The sequence below is a fragment of the Pleurodeles waltl genome, chromosome 4_2, assembly GCF_031143425.1.
Source record: "Pleurodeles waltl isolate 20211129_DDA chromosome 4_2, aPleWal1.hap1.20221129, whole genome shotgun sequence".
In the NCBI taxonomy this organism is placed as follows: Eukaryota; Metazoa; Chordata; class Amphibia; order Caudata; family Salamandridae; genus Pleurodeles; species Pleurodeles waltl.
In genome coordinates this window covers 539,162,606-539,180,070 of record NC_090443.1, presented here as the reverse complement: position 1 = coordinate 539,180,070, position 17,465 = coordinate 539,162,606, and positions in this window count along the sequence as shown.

Sequence of the window (17,465 nt, the reverse complement as noted above, 5' to 3'; positions counted from 1 at the left end):
AGGCGTCATAGACTGAGCCAAATTGTTCAGTCCCAGAGCCGTTCATTCTTTTTTAAATTATTTAAACGTGAGTTCTGTCTTTATTTTAACTTTGAGGTTTTCGTTTATTTTCCTGAAACGTAACACCACCGTCTGCAGTTTTACGTTTCAGGAAAATAAACAAAAACCTCGAAGTTGAAATAAATACAAAACTCACGTTAAAATAATAATAAAAGAATGTACGGCTCTGGGTCTGAGAAGTGTGGGTTAATGGGTTCTGCACACAGAGGTCAATTGCCTTATGTTTTGAAAAGGCACGAGGCTTTTCAAAACAATACCGTTGCAGCTCAGGCTGCACACGTTGCGCAACCGGTCCATGTTTATCTAAATATATTTTTAAATGTGTCTGCCTCACTCAATTACTTTTTTGTAAAGCGCATACAGCGTTTTCAAAAACCTTGACAGATATATGACAAAAATAAACGTTTTTGTACACATACCTTCATCTCGTAAGGAGAACAATGGCGGCTGCCGTTAAGTGTAACGGCTCTTTTCACACTCTGTAACTGGAATTGGACGAGGTGCTGCAGAGTTCATTTTTCACTCTATTTAAATAATTTCCAGGGTTCACCCACCTTGCTGGGAAATAAGCATCTTCTTTTTTTTTTCAATAAAGAGATTGGGTCCTTTTGCTGGGCATGCGCTTCTGAGAACGGAAGTGGAGATTCTGAAAATAAGGAAGAGCCCACCCACCATGGTCGTTCTCTACGCAATCTAGAAAGCAGTACTGTTTTTACCAGAAATGAGGTATGTAAGGCACACTTTGACAAAGAATAACAAGGCTTGTAAAATGCCAGTTTCATTTTGAAAATATGACTAAATAATTGAAAGAATCGAAAGAAGCGTAAAAATGTCTGACTTTTTAACACATTTTAAATTTCAGCAACCAACTGGGAACAAAAGGCCTTTATTATATTACTAACACTTCATTCTACAATAAAAGTACTAAAATCATGAAATAAAAAGTTTTACATTCACAAGTTAAATATGCTCACTAATGTGTTTGAGGAAAAACAAGCATTGCAATGCATTAAAACAATCAGGACACATCTGTACTAGTAAGGTTTCATTTCAGTAAAAATTGCACATTGCCGTTAAATGTGATGTTACAGTGTGAGAAAATATCGGAAACAATTCTTTGCGTATTGTGATCTGTGCTGCTCCCTGGTACTCTAAATGAAGAACTGTCTTCTATTTCTACACCGGGTTGTGCTCCATTTATGTATTTTTCAGATCCATCTTTCTTGATACTGTCAACAGCATTTGCTAGTACAGTGGACCAAACAGTTCTATCTTCAGATGAAGCTTTCCAGTAATTTTGCACACTCATTTCGCTTTTGTGGCCAGTGACTGCCATTATCTGATGTGCTTCAAAACCATTATCTGCAAGCAATTGCACAGCTGTAGCACGCAGACAATGGTTTGTGTAAATACGGCTTAATCCTGCTTTCCTGCTGACTTCTTTCATTAGTCCTCCAATTGTATTTTTCCCAAGAGGCTTAATGAAATACCACACAGAGGCACTTGCCGCATCCACCACAGTAAGTTTCTTTGGTTGTACATAGAAACAACTGCATTCTCTGGGCAATTTGGAAATGTACAATTTCAAAGATTTCACAGGACACATTGCACTGTCTGGTTGGGCATAAATGCGCCCTCTGTTTTGATATCTAAGTTTCTCATTTACTTCCTTATGGTTTTTTGTTGGTTCATTGAAGGTTAACGTTGCATACTCTCGGTTGTGTTCATCTAGTAGGAATGTGAAAGCATTTTTAGGCAACTCTCGCAATCCTTCCCTGCCGCGTCTTGCAAGGTGAAGTTGGGTATAAAAAAAAACTTTGTACTGAAGTGAAATAGGTTCATCACAGTTCAAAATATCACTGTGTTTTATCAGTGACAAGTCCTGTGCTGATATTAATTCTTTTCTAACACTGACATCTTTGCCTTCTCTACGTTGTTTTTTTAAAATTGCTACTAACACATTGTTAGCGGGTGCAAACACAGCATCATGCATGATATTAACAGCTCTGCTAAAAGGAGGATTATTAATTTGTCTATTTAGTCCAGCTCTTATTGATATTAGGCTTTGATTACTATAGCATTCCCTTTTAGCATTTCTTACCTCCGCATAAAAATGTCTCAGAAGGCTGCAGAGTTCAGGCAGTGGTTGCATCTCAAAATCAGGTGCGTGCCTATTTTCTACCAACCAGTCTCTGAATATTTGAGTTGCCCATTTTGTTGCTGTTCTAGTCTTGCTTTCAGCCCTCTGCTCTTCAAGTACATCCAGTTCATGTGCAGCAAAGTTTTGGTGGCGTTTTCCAGGCTTCTCTTTTAGTACTCCAGCTGATTTATTTACCCATTCTTCAATGGAAATATGTCCAAATAAATTGAAAGAAATGTGTTGAGGCTTTTCCAAAAACAGAACATTACTTGGAGGATTTGCCATAGCTACTGCTGAGCTCTTCACCTGGTTCTGACTGTTGGGTTAACTGCACTTTAAACTGTAGAATGGATTGCTAGTGTCAGCTTGTGGAGTTTCGAACACTCAGCTGAGAGGGCCTTTACCAGTGAATACAGATCTCTGGAGCTGCATTGTCTTCAATGGAGTGCTCAACATTCCAATGCTCTAATATAGCCTTAGAACCCGCCGTAGCGGGCTCTACCGGCTATTAAAGGCCCGCTCCCCGCGTTAAATGCCCGAGCCGAAGGCAAGAGCATTTAACAAGGGAGAGGGACTTTAATAGCCGGTAGAGCCCGCTACGGCGGGTTCTAAGGCTATTAGAACATTCTGCCACTCAGGGCAGAATGTTCTATAAAAAACAAAAAATGTTCACGGAGCCCGAGGGGATTAAAATCCCCTCGGGCTCCTTGAGGCTTTGTTCACAGCTGCTGCTGTGAACAAAGCGAACATTGGAATGTTGGCGCTGTGGGCTTTTACCGGCCAGTAAAAGCCCGCAGCACTCCATTGTTTTCAATGGAGCTAGCAACATTCCAATGTTCTAATTTGTGTTAGTGTGGTCGAGCAGTAGGCTTATCAGAGGGTAGTGTTAAGCATGTGTTGTACACACACAGGCAATAAATGAGGAACACACACTCAAAGACAAATTCGAGGCCAATAGGTTTTTATGTAGAAAAATATATTTTCTTAGTTTATTTTAAGAACCACAGGTTCAAGATTTACAAATAATACTTTAAATGAAAGGTATTTCACTCAGGTATTCTAGGAACTTTGAATAATCACAATAGCATGTACAGTTTTGACAAAAAATGGCAATAAGCTATTTTAAAAGTGGACACTGCAAAAATCTACTGTTCCTTGGGGAGGTAAGTAAATGTTAAGTTCACAGGTAAGTACAGCACTTCCAGGGTTCAAAGTTGGGTCCAAGGTAGCCCACCGTTGGGGGTTCAAGGCAACACCGAAAGTTACGACACCAGCAGCTCAGGGCCGGTCAGGTGCAGAGGTCAAAGCAGTGCCCAAAACACATAGGCTTCAATGGAAATAGGGGTGCCCCGGTTCCAGTCTGCCAGCAGGTAAGTACCCGCGTCTTCGGAGGGCAGACCAGTGGGGTTTTGTGGGGCACCGGGGAGGACACAAGCAGGCACAGAAAGTACACCCTCAGCGGCACAGGGGCGGCCGGGTGCAGAGTGCAAACAGACGTCAGGTTTCTAATAGGAATCAATGGTCTCTTCAACGATGCAGGCAAGCACGGGGGGGGGCTCCTCGGGGTATCCACCACTTGGGCTAGGCAGAGGGTCACCTGGGGGTCGCTCCTGCACTGGAGTTCGGTTCCTTCAGGTCCTGGGGGCTGCGGGTGCAGTGTGGTTTCCAGGCGTCGGGTTCCTTGAAGCAGGCAGTCGTGGTCAGGGGGAGCCTCTGGATTTCCTCTGCAGGCGTCGCTGTGCAGGCTCAGGGGAGTCAACTCTGGTTACTCACGGGCTCGCAGTTGCTGGGGAGTCCTCCCTGTAGTGTTAGTTTTCCACAGGTCGAGCCGGAGGTGTTGGGTGCAGAGTGGAAAGTCTCACGCTACTGGCGGGAAACGAGGGTCTTTAAAAGTTGCTTCTTTGTTTCAAAAAGTTGCAGTTTCTTGAACAGGGCCGCTGTTCTCTGGAGCTTCTTGGTCCTTTAGATGCAGGGTAGTCCTCTGAGGCTTCAGACGTTGCTGGACCCTGTTGGATGCGTCGCTGTTGCAGTTTTCTTCGAAGTAGGGAGACAGGCCGGTGGGGCTGGGGCCAAATCAGTTGTCGTCTCCGTCTTCACTGCAGGGCTTCAGGTGTTACAGTTCCTGCAGGGGAAGGTGAGAAGCACCTCCACCCAGTACAGGCTTTGTTCCTGGCCACAGAGTGACAAAGGCACTCTCCCCATGTGGCCAGCAACATGTCTGGTGTGTGGCAGGCTGGCAAAAACTAGTCAGCCCACACTGGAAGTTGGGTATGTTTTCAGGGGGGATCTCTAAGATGCCCTCTGGGTGTATTTTTACAATAAAGTGCACACTGGCATCAGTGTGCATTTATTGTGCTGAGAAGTTGATACCAAACTTCCCAGTTTTCAGTGTAGCCATTATGGTGCTTTGGAGTTCGTGTTTGACAGACTCCCAGACCATATACTCTTATGGCTACCCTGCACTTACAATGTCTAAGGTTTGGCTTAGACACTGTAGGGGCATAGTGCTCATGCACATATGCCCTCACCTGTGGTATAGTGCACCCTGCCTTAGGGCTGTAAGGCCTGCTAGAGGGGTGACTTACCTATGCCACAGGCAGTATGAGGTTGGCATGGCACTCTGAGGGGAGTGCCATGTCGACTTTGTCATTTTCTCCCCACCAGCACACACAAGCCTGCAAGCAGTGTGTATGTGCTGAGTAAGGAGTCCCTAGGGGGCATAAGACATGCTGCAGCCCTTAGAGACCTTCCCTGGCATCAGGGCCCTTGGTACCAGAGGTACCAGTTACAAGGGGATTACCTGGGTGCCAGGGTTGTGCCAATTGTGGAGACAAAGGTACAGTTTAGGGAAAGAACACTGGTGCTGGGGCCTGGTTAGCAGGGTCCCAGCACACTTTAAAATCATAACTTAGCATCAGCAAAGGCAAAAAGTCAGGGGGTAACCATGCCAAGGAGGCATTTCCTTACATAAGGTTAATGTGTAGTTTAGATTTTTGATAGGTAGAAATCTTTAGTATTAATAAATCATGTTAGTTTCCTACAATATGGTGTCCATGATGATTGACTCTCTGGGTGTTATAATGTCTGCACTGGTCAAGTTCGACAAATGTCTTTGGGTGTGCATTCAGTATTGATTAACATGTGTGACTATGTGTATCCCCTGACCAAGTACCTGTCTGATTGGTAGCGGTGTGACATCAGCTACTCAATACACTATTCTGTGCAGTTCCTGACACTCTGATTGTGCATGGATACACAATCTAAGATAGGTAATCAGACAACATCTATTGTTTTTGGTAATTAATGTCACATTCATTGTTCAAACGTTTAGAACATTGCACTCCACCTCATTTGGGGAATGGTTACTGGCACACTAATGGCTGCCCCTCACAGTCTTACATTTGCCCATTTTGTTTGTCACATCAATGTTGTACTGGTACATTCATCAGAGATCTTTCCTGACACTTGTATTCTGAGCCAAACATGCCATATGTAGACTTGCAAGGTACCTGTCTCATACATGCCTGGAAGACTCAGACACAGTGCTATCAGTCACCTTAATCTTGCTTGAGTCTATGTGTGTGGCTTTGTGTCTGACAGAAAGCCACACATGTCCTTTTGTTCAGTACTGATTGTCATAGCTTCACGCAATGCATATATTTGAAACAGTTGATGGATCACTGAAAAAAGCAGAACATATGTGAATATGATAATGTATTGACATGTGCAAGTTTTGTTTCAGATGACGTACATGTTCATTGACCCTATGAGTGATCCCTAGCCATTGAATGTCCAGTCAGAGTCCAAGGGTGAGGGATATGTCATGAAATGTGTAGGAAAGGTGTGCATCAGTGAGGAGGTGCCCACATTGACAATAGGTAGGAATTGAGACTATGACAGTCCATGCATGATAAGTTAACAGTGGTAGAGTGAAGAGGGCACGTTGCCAGCTGTCAGTACACTGGCATGATCTTAAGCACAGAACTAAAGAGATACTGTCCTTGTGGCACAGACTGTAGCTACCTGGTGCTTTTCCTTGTGAATATTATTCCTTCCACATCTCCATCCATTGATGTGTGTGGTGCCTCCTGTGCCATGAGTGGTGCTGTTGTTGAAGATGAGGGGCACACACACACACCAGGGTATAGAGATGTGGAATCAAAGTCCCGGCAGCTGCCATTTGTGGGAAAGCAAAAGACATCACTGCAGCAAGGAGGAACTGCTGGTTTCACAACACATCAGCTACATCACAGTGGTAGGCAGCCATGTTTTCAAGAAGGTAGGCCAGATTCCACTGCATTGACTTCAGGACATTTTGAATAGTCCCCATCTGGTTGTCAATCATGCTGCTGTCACTTTGGGAGCGCAATTGTTCCAGCCTCTGCCTCAGGGCAGCAGCTTCGTTGGCCAGGGACTACGGCAGTCCACATAGGTGGGAGTGGGGGCCTCTGATGGCAGAAGAGTTGTCCTTATTCGGACTGAGGCACCTCTGCACACCCTATAGGCTGCCCGCCATGATCTCCATCCCCACCTGCATCTGCTGTGCCAGCTCCCACTGGACTCCTACCTCTGTCTTTTGAAAGGTAATGTCTGGGTCCTTAGAGTCCAGGGCTGTGGCAGTACTGGTCGGTGCTGTGTGTTGGTTGTTGTGTGGTTTATGTGGAGACCCTGCAATGTTGTGTGTCCTCCCTGTGACTGGAGATGGTGTCTGAAAGGAACTCAGGACATCCTGGAGAGTGTCAGCATTGATGGTCTGCAGCTGGTCATCCAGATCATCAGGGAAATCCAGAACAGGCAGCTCTGCAGGAGGTAAGGCTTCACCCTCTGCAATGAGATAGTGAAATGTCAATCTTGGACGGTAGTGGCTGCTGACATGAGTCATCATTTACTTGCTACTAGTGGTTTAGTGACATGGTGCAGACCACACATCAAGGCACACATTTATGCCCCCCTAGTGGCACACTGTGCCAGCTGAGCATCATTTCTATGGAATCACCATTGGCTCAATCTGTCAATCCACATTTCCCTGTGTGTTCCACCCATCTTGAATGACTTATCATGGTCTTCTGCATATGCACCCCTTTCATTTATTTGACAGTGTTACATATGCATGCCATGAGTGTTTTTAGAGACTTGTGCACACACTACAAATGGAGATGTACAGAATATTTTGCATTTGGTTTTACAGATATTTGAGTAAGTAACTGACTACTCTGCTACCCTACTTTTGTTGTTAGAGTGGTGGAAGGGTGTGACTGTCCACATGCATCCTCCTAGCCACTTTAAGTGTCCAGCATCCTGCACCACCCATTGAAAGTTTCAACCACCCCGTGTGTATGTGTGCAAAGAGGAATTTCTCCCTTGCTGCAGAACAACACTCATCCGTGTATCACAGGTTCGCTTGTTGTATGGCTACAAGGATGCTTGCATTTCTGGACTGAGTGTTGTTTTGCTGAAACTTAGGCCTTCCTGTTTGCTCACATACACATGAGGTGGTTCATTGTTACAATGTGTGGGCAGGTTACTGAACACATGACTCAAAGTGGCTAGGAGGATGCACATGGAAAGCCCACCCACTTCCGTCACTCTGACAACCCACGTAGGGTGGCATGAGGACCTGACAATTTTGAGGCTTGATGATGTTTGGATGCATCATGTTGGTACACCACATCAGGGGTGGCATTGTAGTTGTAGTACTGAGGACTGACATTGTTGTAGTCCTAATGTGGACTACTTTCAATGTGTGTTGCAATTCTCATCAATCATTGTAAGCGGTAGACAGCATTCCTGTTGTTGAATTTGCATGATGTGTGCCTTCCTGCACATGTGCATTTGGACCAGCAAGAGGGGCACCCCTACATGCAGATAGTTGGTATTGTTGGCCATTTCTTTTGCCATAACCAAGGTTAATAGAGGATGCCCTGACAGTCTGTAAGAACTGCAAATCCCTGCACCTTTGAAATGATGCTGCACAGCACACCAAGCTGAGCTGTTGCACTGCATCTTTCTTCATAAATAGGTAAATATGTGCCACAATGCCCAGACTCAGATATCATAGTGCTCTACCAATGCAGTTTTTTTTTACCGTACACTCCAGTAGTGGATAATAGTAGCTCATAATTGCCATGCTTCGGTAAGGCACCTTCCATTACTTATCCTTGCCTAATTCTCATGTGCCCCGCTCACACCTGACACTGCATGTGGTTAGCATTCCATGTGTATAGTTGGAATCTTCCCATGCAACACATGTGTGACCTACCCAGCTTCTGATTCCTTTACAAATATGCACATCTGGATTTTGTTCAGTGTAGTCCAAAAACTCAAGGGTGGTGTGGCAGTAACAAGTGGTTGTGTGATGAGTTTGTATTTCCAAAGAATTTAGGGGTTCATTGTGTGTTGCATTGCTCAGCAAACATAGCACAAACTTTCTATGTATTTAGCGCATTGATCCCAAATCACCATTTTCCTTGCAGCTGCTAGCCTCAGCCAACAGCACCATGGAAGCACCTTATTTACATTTCTGGTCACCATGGTGGACATTTCCATAGTAGCTTCATGAGTTTTGGCACTATAGTGATGCTTTACTACATTGGCACCATAAATGATAGTACTAGTGCAGCAAAGCACAGGGAAGTCCATTGCTTACAATACTTGTTTTACTTTCATATCTACCATTGGCAGGCCTCATAAATAAGGTTAACAGATAGCACAGTGCAATCTTTATGGATTGTGTGCCCCAATTGTTCTTCCCTCCCTGCCTAAGAAATATTTCCTTGCATACATCATATCTGGCACAGGCATGTTGTGGTGCAGGGATCTACAAAGTTGGTCTATGCATGCATTGTGTGATTTTGTTAATGTAGCACAAGGGGAATGAATGGTTAGAGTCCGTGTTGGCATCAATTGATATGATGCTAATGTTGCAGTGAGGGCTTGTAAATTTAGGCCCCTAGTAAGACAGTGAGACAACTTGTGGCAGATGTTATGCATTAAGGTGTCCCTTTGTGCGCGCCACCGACCATTCTCACCACACAGGCAACCTTGCTACATGATGACATGGAAGCTACTTTTACGCAACACAGATGATATTGACAGACGTGCCCCATATGTTGTGAATGATCACTTTTGTGCCTATTCCCAATAATGCATGGAGACGTCTTGCAGTTCTTGGTGACCAAACCAGTGCAACAAACGTAATATATGTTGCCCAATGAGTGTTACACATGGGCAGGTGGTTCAGTTGCAACAGTAAAGGAATTTTGTGAGGGATGAGAAATGGTCTGTGCATATAGGGGGGAGGTATGAGCGCATTGTAAGTGTTTGGCCATTATTGTGTCCCCATGTAATCTTTTTGCATGCATTCAGTGTGTCCCATGTGCCTCCCTTCTGCCATTTGTTAGTTTCAAAATTGCCCCCCACTGCAACTTACCCTGTGTTAGAAATGGGATCTCTAGTTGCAGTCAGTTTGCACTGTGTCCAAGTAGGGACCCTCACTCTAGTCACGAAAAAGGAGATGCCCAGCTCATATAACCCCTGCTCATTCCCTTGGTAGCTTGGCACAAGCAGTCAGGCTTATCTCAGAAGCGATGTGGAAAGTATGTGCACATAACACAGAGTAATACAATGACAACACTACAAAAGGACACCACACCAGTTTTAGAAAAAATAGCCAATTTTATCTGTGTAAAACAAGTCCAAAATAAGAAAAATCCAACACACAATAATAAAGATATGAATTTTGCAAGAATTAACTTAAAAATGCAGTTCCTTGAATGCATCGTGAACAACAAATCTAGTAGTTCAGGCAGGCTGCGGCGTAGCGGCCCAGCTACGGTGTCGGGAAGACCCACAAACAGTACCTTGGAAATGTACGGAGTTGTGATCCTCATGATGAGATCTAGAGTGCGGCATCACTGGCGTCGCAGGCATCGGTTCCAGAGGTCAGTGCCGGGGTCATCGGGCTCTTGAGGTCAAATGCAGATCGAACTCCGGGCTGATGATGAAATCATGCATGCTAGTATGGATTGCGTTGGGGCTGCGGTGTGAAGCGGAGCAGTACAACGTGTGGTGTCTCCTGGTCACGGTGCAGGCAGCAGTGTTGTCATTGCTGAAGCGCTGTCGTCAGTAGGCCCAAGGTGGCGGTGTGGCATGGGGCGGGCTCCATGCGGCACCCATGGCCACAGTGCAGACAGGGCATCTGTTGATGACACTGGAGTTGATATCGCTGGTGTCTGTGGGCCAAGGCCTGGATGCAGGATAGGACGGTGCATTGTGTACCTCACAAGCGGTGTCCTCAGGCCACGGTGCAGGCAGCGGCATTGGTGTCAGTGTGGAGCGTCATCATGAGGGATGCCAAGGCTGCAGTGTGAGCAAGGCGAGGCAGAGTGCGGGGCCTACAGGTCACGGTACAAGCAGAGGCTTGGTGATGGCGTCAGGTGGTAGGCATCGTTGAGACCAGAGTTGCGGTGCAGGCAGCAATGTCGTTGATGACGTCACAGTGGTTTTTCTACTGTTGGAGCACAAAACACACAGTTCCCAGTTGTGTAGGCAGATGAAGCTGAAGTTTTGAATATCCCTGAGACTTCCAACAGGAGGCAATCTCTACTCCAAGCCCCTGGAGAAACTTCACAAGCAGGATACACAGCAATGTCCAGTCTTTGCCCTCTTTAAGGCAGAAGCAGCAACTGCAGGCCAACCTAGCAAAGCAAACACTGCAAAGGGGCAATACTCCTCCTCCAGCTCTTCAGCTCTTCTCCTTGGCAGAGGTTCCTCTCGACCCAGAAGTGTTCTAAAAATCCAGGGTTTTGGGTCCACTATTTACACTACTTTCTGCCTCTGAAGTAGGCAAACTTCAAAGGAAAGTCTCTGTTGTTCACAAGATCCTGCCTTGCCCAGATCTGGCCTCAAACACACTCCAGGGAGCCAGAGACTGCATTGTGTGAGGACAGGCACAGCCCCTTCAGATGTAAGTGTCAGCTCCTCCCTCCCCACTCTAGCCCAGGAGGCTCATCAGGATATGCAGGACACACCCTAGCTCCCTTTGTGTCACTGTCTAGAGGGAATTCACAACAGCCGAACTGTCAGTCTGACCCATATGTGGAATACACAAGCATGCAGAGGCACAGAATGGTTTAAGCAAGAAAATGCACACTTTTTAAAAGTGCCATTTTCAAACTGAAAATCTAAAAAACAACTTTTCCAAAAGGTGCAATTTTAAATTGTGAGTTCAGAGACCCCAATCTCCATATCTCCATCTTCTCCCAATGGTAAACTGCACTTAAAAGATATTTAAAAGCAGTCCTCAGGTTAACTTATGAGAGGCATGAGAGAGAAAGGCCTTGCAACAGTGAAACCCAAATTAGGCAGTATTTCACTGTCTGGACATGTAAAACACATCAGTACATGTACTGTCCTACCTCTAACATACACTGCACTCTGCCCATGGGGCTATATTGGGCCTACCTTAGGGGTGATCTACATGTAGTAAAAGAAAAGGTTTGGGCCTGGCAAGTGGGTACACTTACTGTGTCGAATTGGCAGTTTAAATCTGCACACACACAGTCACTGCAGTGGCAGGTCTGAGACATGTTCACAGGGCTACTCATGTGGGTGGCACAATCAGTGCTGCAGGCCCACTATTAGCATTTGATTTACAGGCCTTGGGCATGCATAATGCACTTTACTAGGGACTTATGAGTAAATCAAATATGCCAATCAGGGATAAACCAATCACCAATACAAACTACATAGGGAGCACTTGCACATTAGAACTGATCAGCAGTGGTAAAGTGTGCAGGGACACAATAACAGCAAAAACTGGACTCTGTACTGCAAGCGTATAATCTGGATACAGAGATATTCAAGCATTTTCAATGATAAGAGGGTCTGCCTTCAGGACCCTATATAGGAGAGTGCAGAGGGCCCTGTAGTTTAGTATACGATCCCCCATTGAGCAGGGTGGTGCCCCTGGCAGAGGCCTCGTTGCTGGAACTCGGTGTGCTTTCTCCACTGTGAAAATACCCGACAGTCCAAACGTCGCCACACTCTGCAGCCAGGTCTCCCATATTGTGTGGCATCTCGCCCCTCTGTGCCCTCTGTTAGGCCAATTGAATGGATATTGTTCCGGCGTGACCTCCCCTCTGCATCTTCCACCCTCTCAAGTAGTGTCTCAACCTCTGTCTGCAGCTGATTGATCGCACCCTCACTATCTTTCTGTCTGGGTAGGAGGGTAGCGATGTCCATCTCTGCGGTCTTTACCCTGTCTGCCAATTTTCCGTGTTTGTCCTTATGGAGGCTGAGTTCAGTAGTGATGGACCCCAATCTTTGCTCTATTGCCAAATCAGACTCTCTGATTTCTTTAAAGATAACATCCAGCTTATTCAATTCTGGGGTCAGCAAGCATAGACCGTTTGTAGTCTTCGGGCATGGACACTCCGGAGCCCTCCAAATGTGTTGAGTGCTGGCCCTGCTCTTTAAGGTCCATGTGCTTCCTTTTCGTGCGGTCCATAGCTGAATGTGTAATCGGCTTCCGGGCAGTGCGGTTTTGATACAGTGTACACGTATGCCCGGCGAGGGAGAGCTATTTAATGCCACAGACCACTCTCCTCTAGGTGTCACCAATCATCAAGCGAGTGTTGCAGGCCTTTGAAATCCAACTTGGGGGGGCAGACCACCAGTGCACACCCCACAAGCACCCCCAGGCACACAACAATTGAGGGGGGGGGCCCAGTTGGAGCCCCCAGCACAGCTTCTGGCACCAACTCGTCCCCCCCGCCGGTAGTGCCCCCTCAGGTTCACCCAATCCGGCACCATCAGGACCAGGGTCCTTTAATTCTGACTCCCCCGCCTCAGCAATCTCCAGGCCCCCAGCCAGGGAGCCCTGTCGCAGGTTGCACCGCCAGTCCTCTCTGGACTTCCCGGAGCCTCCCTGTTGCTCTCACCTCTCCCTCAACCAGCAAGTTGCAATGCAGCACCTTCTCGGCCACCATCTGGTCTGGCTACACGACCAGGACAGGTCGTTATGCGGTCCCTAATCTCTCCTCCTCACCGCCTCTCTCTGCTATTTTGCGGTACTGCTGCACATTGCCTCACCCCGGCCACGCAGGCAGTTGCTAGGGAACCCCACAGCCAGGTAGGCTCATCCCATCACCAGGCACGGCCTGACGCGCTTCATTTGTTCCCCTCTGCGGGACCCATCCGGCTCCAGTCCTCGTAGCGCTTGTGAGGTGTGCCTCCAGTGTATGGATGGCCCCTCGATGCATCGGAAAATGTGCGGCTGGTGGGCTCAGATCGGGAACCCCACGTTTAGACGTCCGCCATCTTGGGTGGTAGGCCACGCACCCACCATGTGGCTGTACGATTATAATAAACTTCTACAGTGTTAAATTATAATTGTAGATCCATAATGACCTGAAAGTACACATGTTGTCTGCTTCAACAGGGCCAGCTACCCAGAGAACCCAGGTCCAGACTGAGGGAGAACCATTTGAGCAGGATGACATAATTACACCTGCTACAAGTGGTTCTGAATCCACCCCAGCAACAGAAGTAGTCTGGTTTCATATTATTCAACCTGTGCTGACATCAGACACAACTACTTCAATGCCTGAAATCACACATGCAAAGTCACAACAACTCACTCACTCACACAACAAATGTATTGAGACAGGCTTACACATCAACAATTGTGCAGACAGGGCAGACCCTCTAGCCAAGGGGTCGATCGGATGATACCCGAGGTAACATTAGAGACACATACTGCACACATTTCTGTAGTTTGAAGAAATCTATGCTCATGATTCAATGGTAACATCATAGGCCCACCTTTGAACTCAGAAGGTGGTAGAGGAATATAGGAAAAGCATGTTTGATGGACAAGAAATCATCAGATTAGAATATCTAAACTACCGACAGCAATGAAGGTCCTGTGCCAGGGCAATCGCGCTGACTCATATGCAAACAGATGTTGGCAAAACTGCTTTCAGGCAACAGGACACTCTGTGGAAAAACTGGTATCTGCAAAAACAAATATGTGCTGACCTATAGAAAATATGAAAGATGAAATGATTCATCACAGTGGCAATGCAGTCAAAAGCATTGGACAAGTGTCCAATTCACTTGAAGAAATGCAGTCATTCAATCCAGCCGACAGGTCCAGCACAGCACCAGCGGAGAGTAAAGAGGCTTCAAGTGTTAGTAGTATGTCTCCTGGTACTGTAAGGATTAGACGTTACATGGGCAGAGCGATTCCGCACCTCACAGACAGAACAATGTTTACTAGAGCAGTATGCAAATACCTATTAACAAATAGTGTTTGCATGTTCAGCTTTACAATATATATCATTTTTTCTATTTGGTGATGATGAACAGAGCTAGTTGACCCCATCTTATGTTTATCATAATAAATAATTGATAAAAACTTATCTTTAAAATGGTTATTTGTTTATTTCCATAAGGTGTTATGTTCTAGCAGCTGCCCATCACCAAACTCTACTCTTAATTGTGAGTCATACATTGAAAACTGATGGCTTTGTGAGTGGTGATTATTGTTGTATCTATATACAAATTTACCCCCAGAGTAGCGCATATAGGGACAGGAGTCCCTATATGCGCTACTCTGGGGGTAAATTTGTATATAGATACATGTGTTAATTGTGTTATGGCATACGTTCAGACCATTTTATCCTGCAATTTACCAGGGTTACTAGCGAAAGTGTTATTTGAGACAGCATTGCACCAAGGACGTTTCATAAAATCATTGATTTGAGAGGCTGACATGCAACAACACCACAGTAACTTACTGATTCTGCTAAGTGTAGGCAATTAATAACCAGAATGTGTATAGGTACTGTCTGCGTTGACTATGCTTGTCTATTAAGGTTTGCAATGCCTCATCAGGTATGTCTGACCAGACTTCTTAACAGGTACTTTGCAGAAATCTCTTCTGTTTGCTCAAATAGTCTCACCCTTTGTTGAATATCCTCATACTTCTCTGCCAGGCTGTGAGTATCTGCATTCTCTTCACCACTAAAGAGAGCTATGCCATTACAAATGTTTGCATTGTATTTTGCATCTCCTCTCATACTTTGCACCTAGTTGCCACCCGCTTCCACTTGATGGTCATTTGCAAGTGTAATATGGTGTATTTGCAAGCATTTGTAATTTGTAAATGTTATCTACATATTGTTTGTGAATCGTTGTTTGGTAATCACTGACTATAAATTGCTATTTCCATGTTGCAAAATAGAAATTCTTATTTTAGTACATCACTGTGCAAAGTTAGAAAATGTATTTTTTTAAAGGTTTCAAACATTGTAACATGTTGACTTAGTGATCACAAAAGCAATTTGCAACTTGTTTCCATACCACTAATGCGTCATACACCATTACTTTGCTTGTGTGTCACAGTTGTAGTAATCTTCAGACACCTCTGCCCAATACAAAAGGCCAAAAGCAACAGCTGTGAACAACCTACACACTTATCCCTCCAGCAGCCCGCAAAATACATAATGGAACTAGGTCTGGAACTACAGATATTCAGGGATTTGGAATTCCTGCCAGGGGACGGAGTTCTGCTCCACATTTTCAGGCATCTTCCAATTCCTTATCAGGAAGTACCAAGACATTCTCCTGTGTTAGATGCACAGAGAGATTGCAGTGAATAGACCGATACAGAGTGACAATGGAATTATTTCTGAGCAAGGGGCAATTAAACATGTTTCTCAAAACAGAATCACAGCAGCAGCAGCCAGAACCAGTGCTTAATTTGTGCTTGCTGTTTCCGGTGCTGAGCACCGGCACTTACTTTTGAGGGCCAGCGCTTATTCTTCTGCCCCAAGCATTTGCTGTGAGCAAAAGGCACATTTGGAAAATACGGAGGAAGGGAAAAACGAAAAAGTGTCACAATGGGAGAAAGTAGAAAGCTGCAAAAGTGAGCTGACGGGGCAGGGAGTGGCTTTGAATGGATTGAAGAGGCCTGAGATGGCTTTAGGATTATGCTGCCTCAGTATTCCGTGTTCCCACATTTAATTGCAGCAGCCGCTTGTTTAAGAGGAGGGCTTTGAGCACCGGCACGTTTTTATTTACAAATTAAGCACTGGACAGAACATCCTCCAAGGCACAGGAGAACATGCCCACCTTTTTCAGATGAACCAGGAACACATTCTGCTTCTCGGCTGAGAGTTGAATCAGGCTTCATAGGTATGATTAGACAATGTTTATTGATGGACAATTAAGGAAGAAATTACTGTTCAACTGGCAACTTCCCTCCACCTGTTTGTGTTGAACCAGCAAGTCTAGACACCGCACCTTCTCTATGTGTGCCCCAGGCATGGAGATAACTGAAACGTCTATGAAGTCCTGCTCACTTATCACGCGACTGGGTTCACTATGTAAAGTACCCTACGTAAACAATGATCATATACTCCCAATTTCTGCCCCCTGAGGTGCTTTGGAATTACAGAAGAGGCCACAGATGTTTTTTAGCCCCCTCTGTAATAGCAACAGTACCAGTGCATATATAGCACCAGTGCTATCCTAAAGGTGCATTCACTCATGCAGGGGGGTGACCTCATGCAAATGATGAAAGCACTTTGCCACTTTGTATCAGCACCCAAGGGCAAGAAGAGGGACAGCGTGGAGGCGGGTCTCGGAAGAGATGTGGAGGAGGTGGTGCTGACCACCAGTGCCATTGCTGGGGGCTCAGCTTACCCCAGTAAGTCCTATTATTTAATTATTATTAGCATTTCCCTAACCTTTACCTATGATACTACTTTACATTTTGCCTTATTTAATGTTTTTATACTGCTTCCTTTTGTTCAACTCCCCTATCCAATTTTTGTTTAATTTCCATATCCCTGCATAATCTTTTTTTCCTTATTTCATGTTCTTTTTTGGTAGCTGACTTTTTCTGGTCTATACTAGTCTGTAGATTTCTTCTGCTTTGTTGGTAATCTTTCCCTCGTCCCTATATATCTTATGGTACTGTAAGATGAGGAACAGATTTTTGGTATTCTACCGTCTACTGTGAAGATTGCAGGCCCAAGTAAGCTGGTATTATAAATAATATTCATGCATGTTTGTGGAGAAGGCTTTATTTTTCTTGCTCATGCTCAAACAGTTAACAAGAAAGTAGCCATGGTCATTGACCATCCCCCTAACACCTAATGTTGTGCTGTGCAATGAATTATACAGTATACCAACAGTTCCCATCACAGTGCAGCATGGCTGGAAAGTATGAAGTCCCATTGCATATGCCAACCAACAC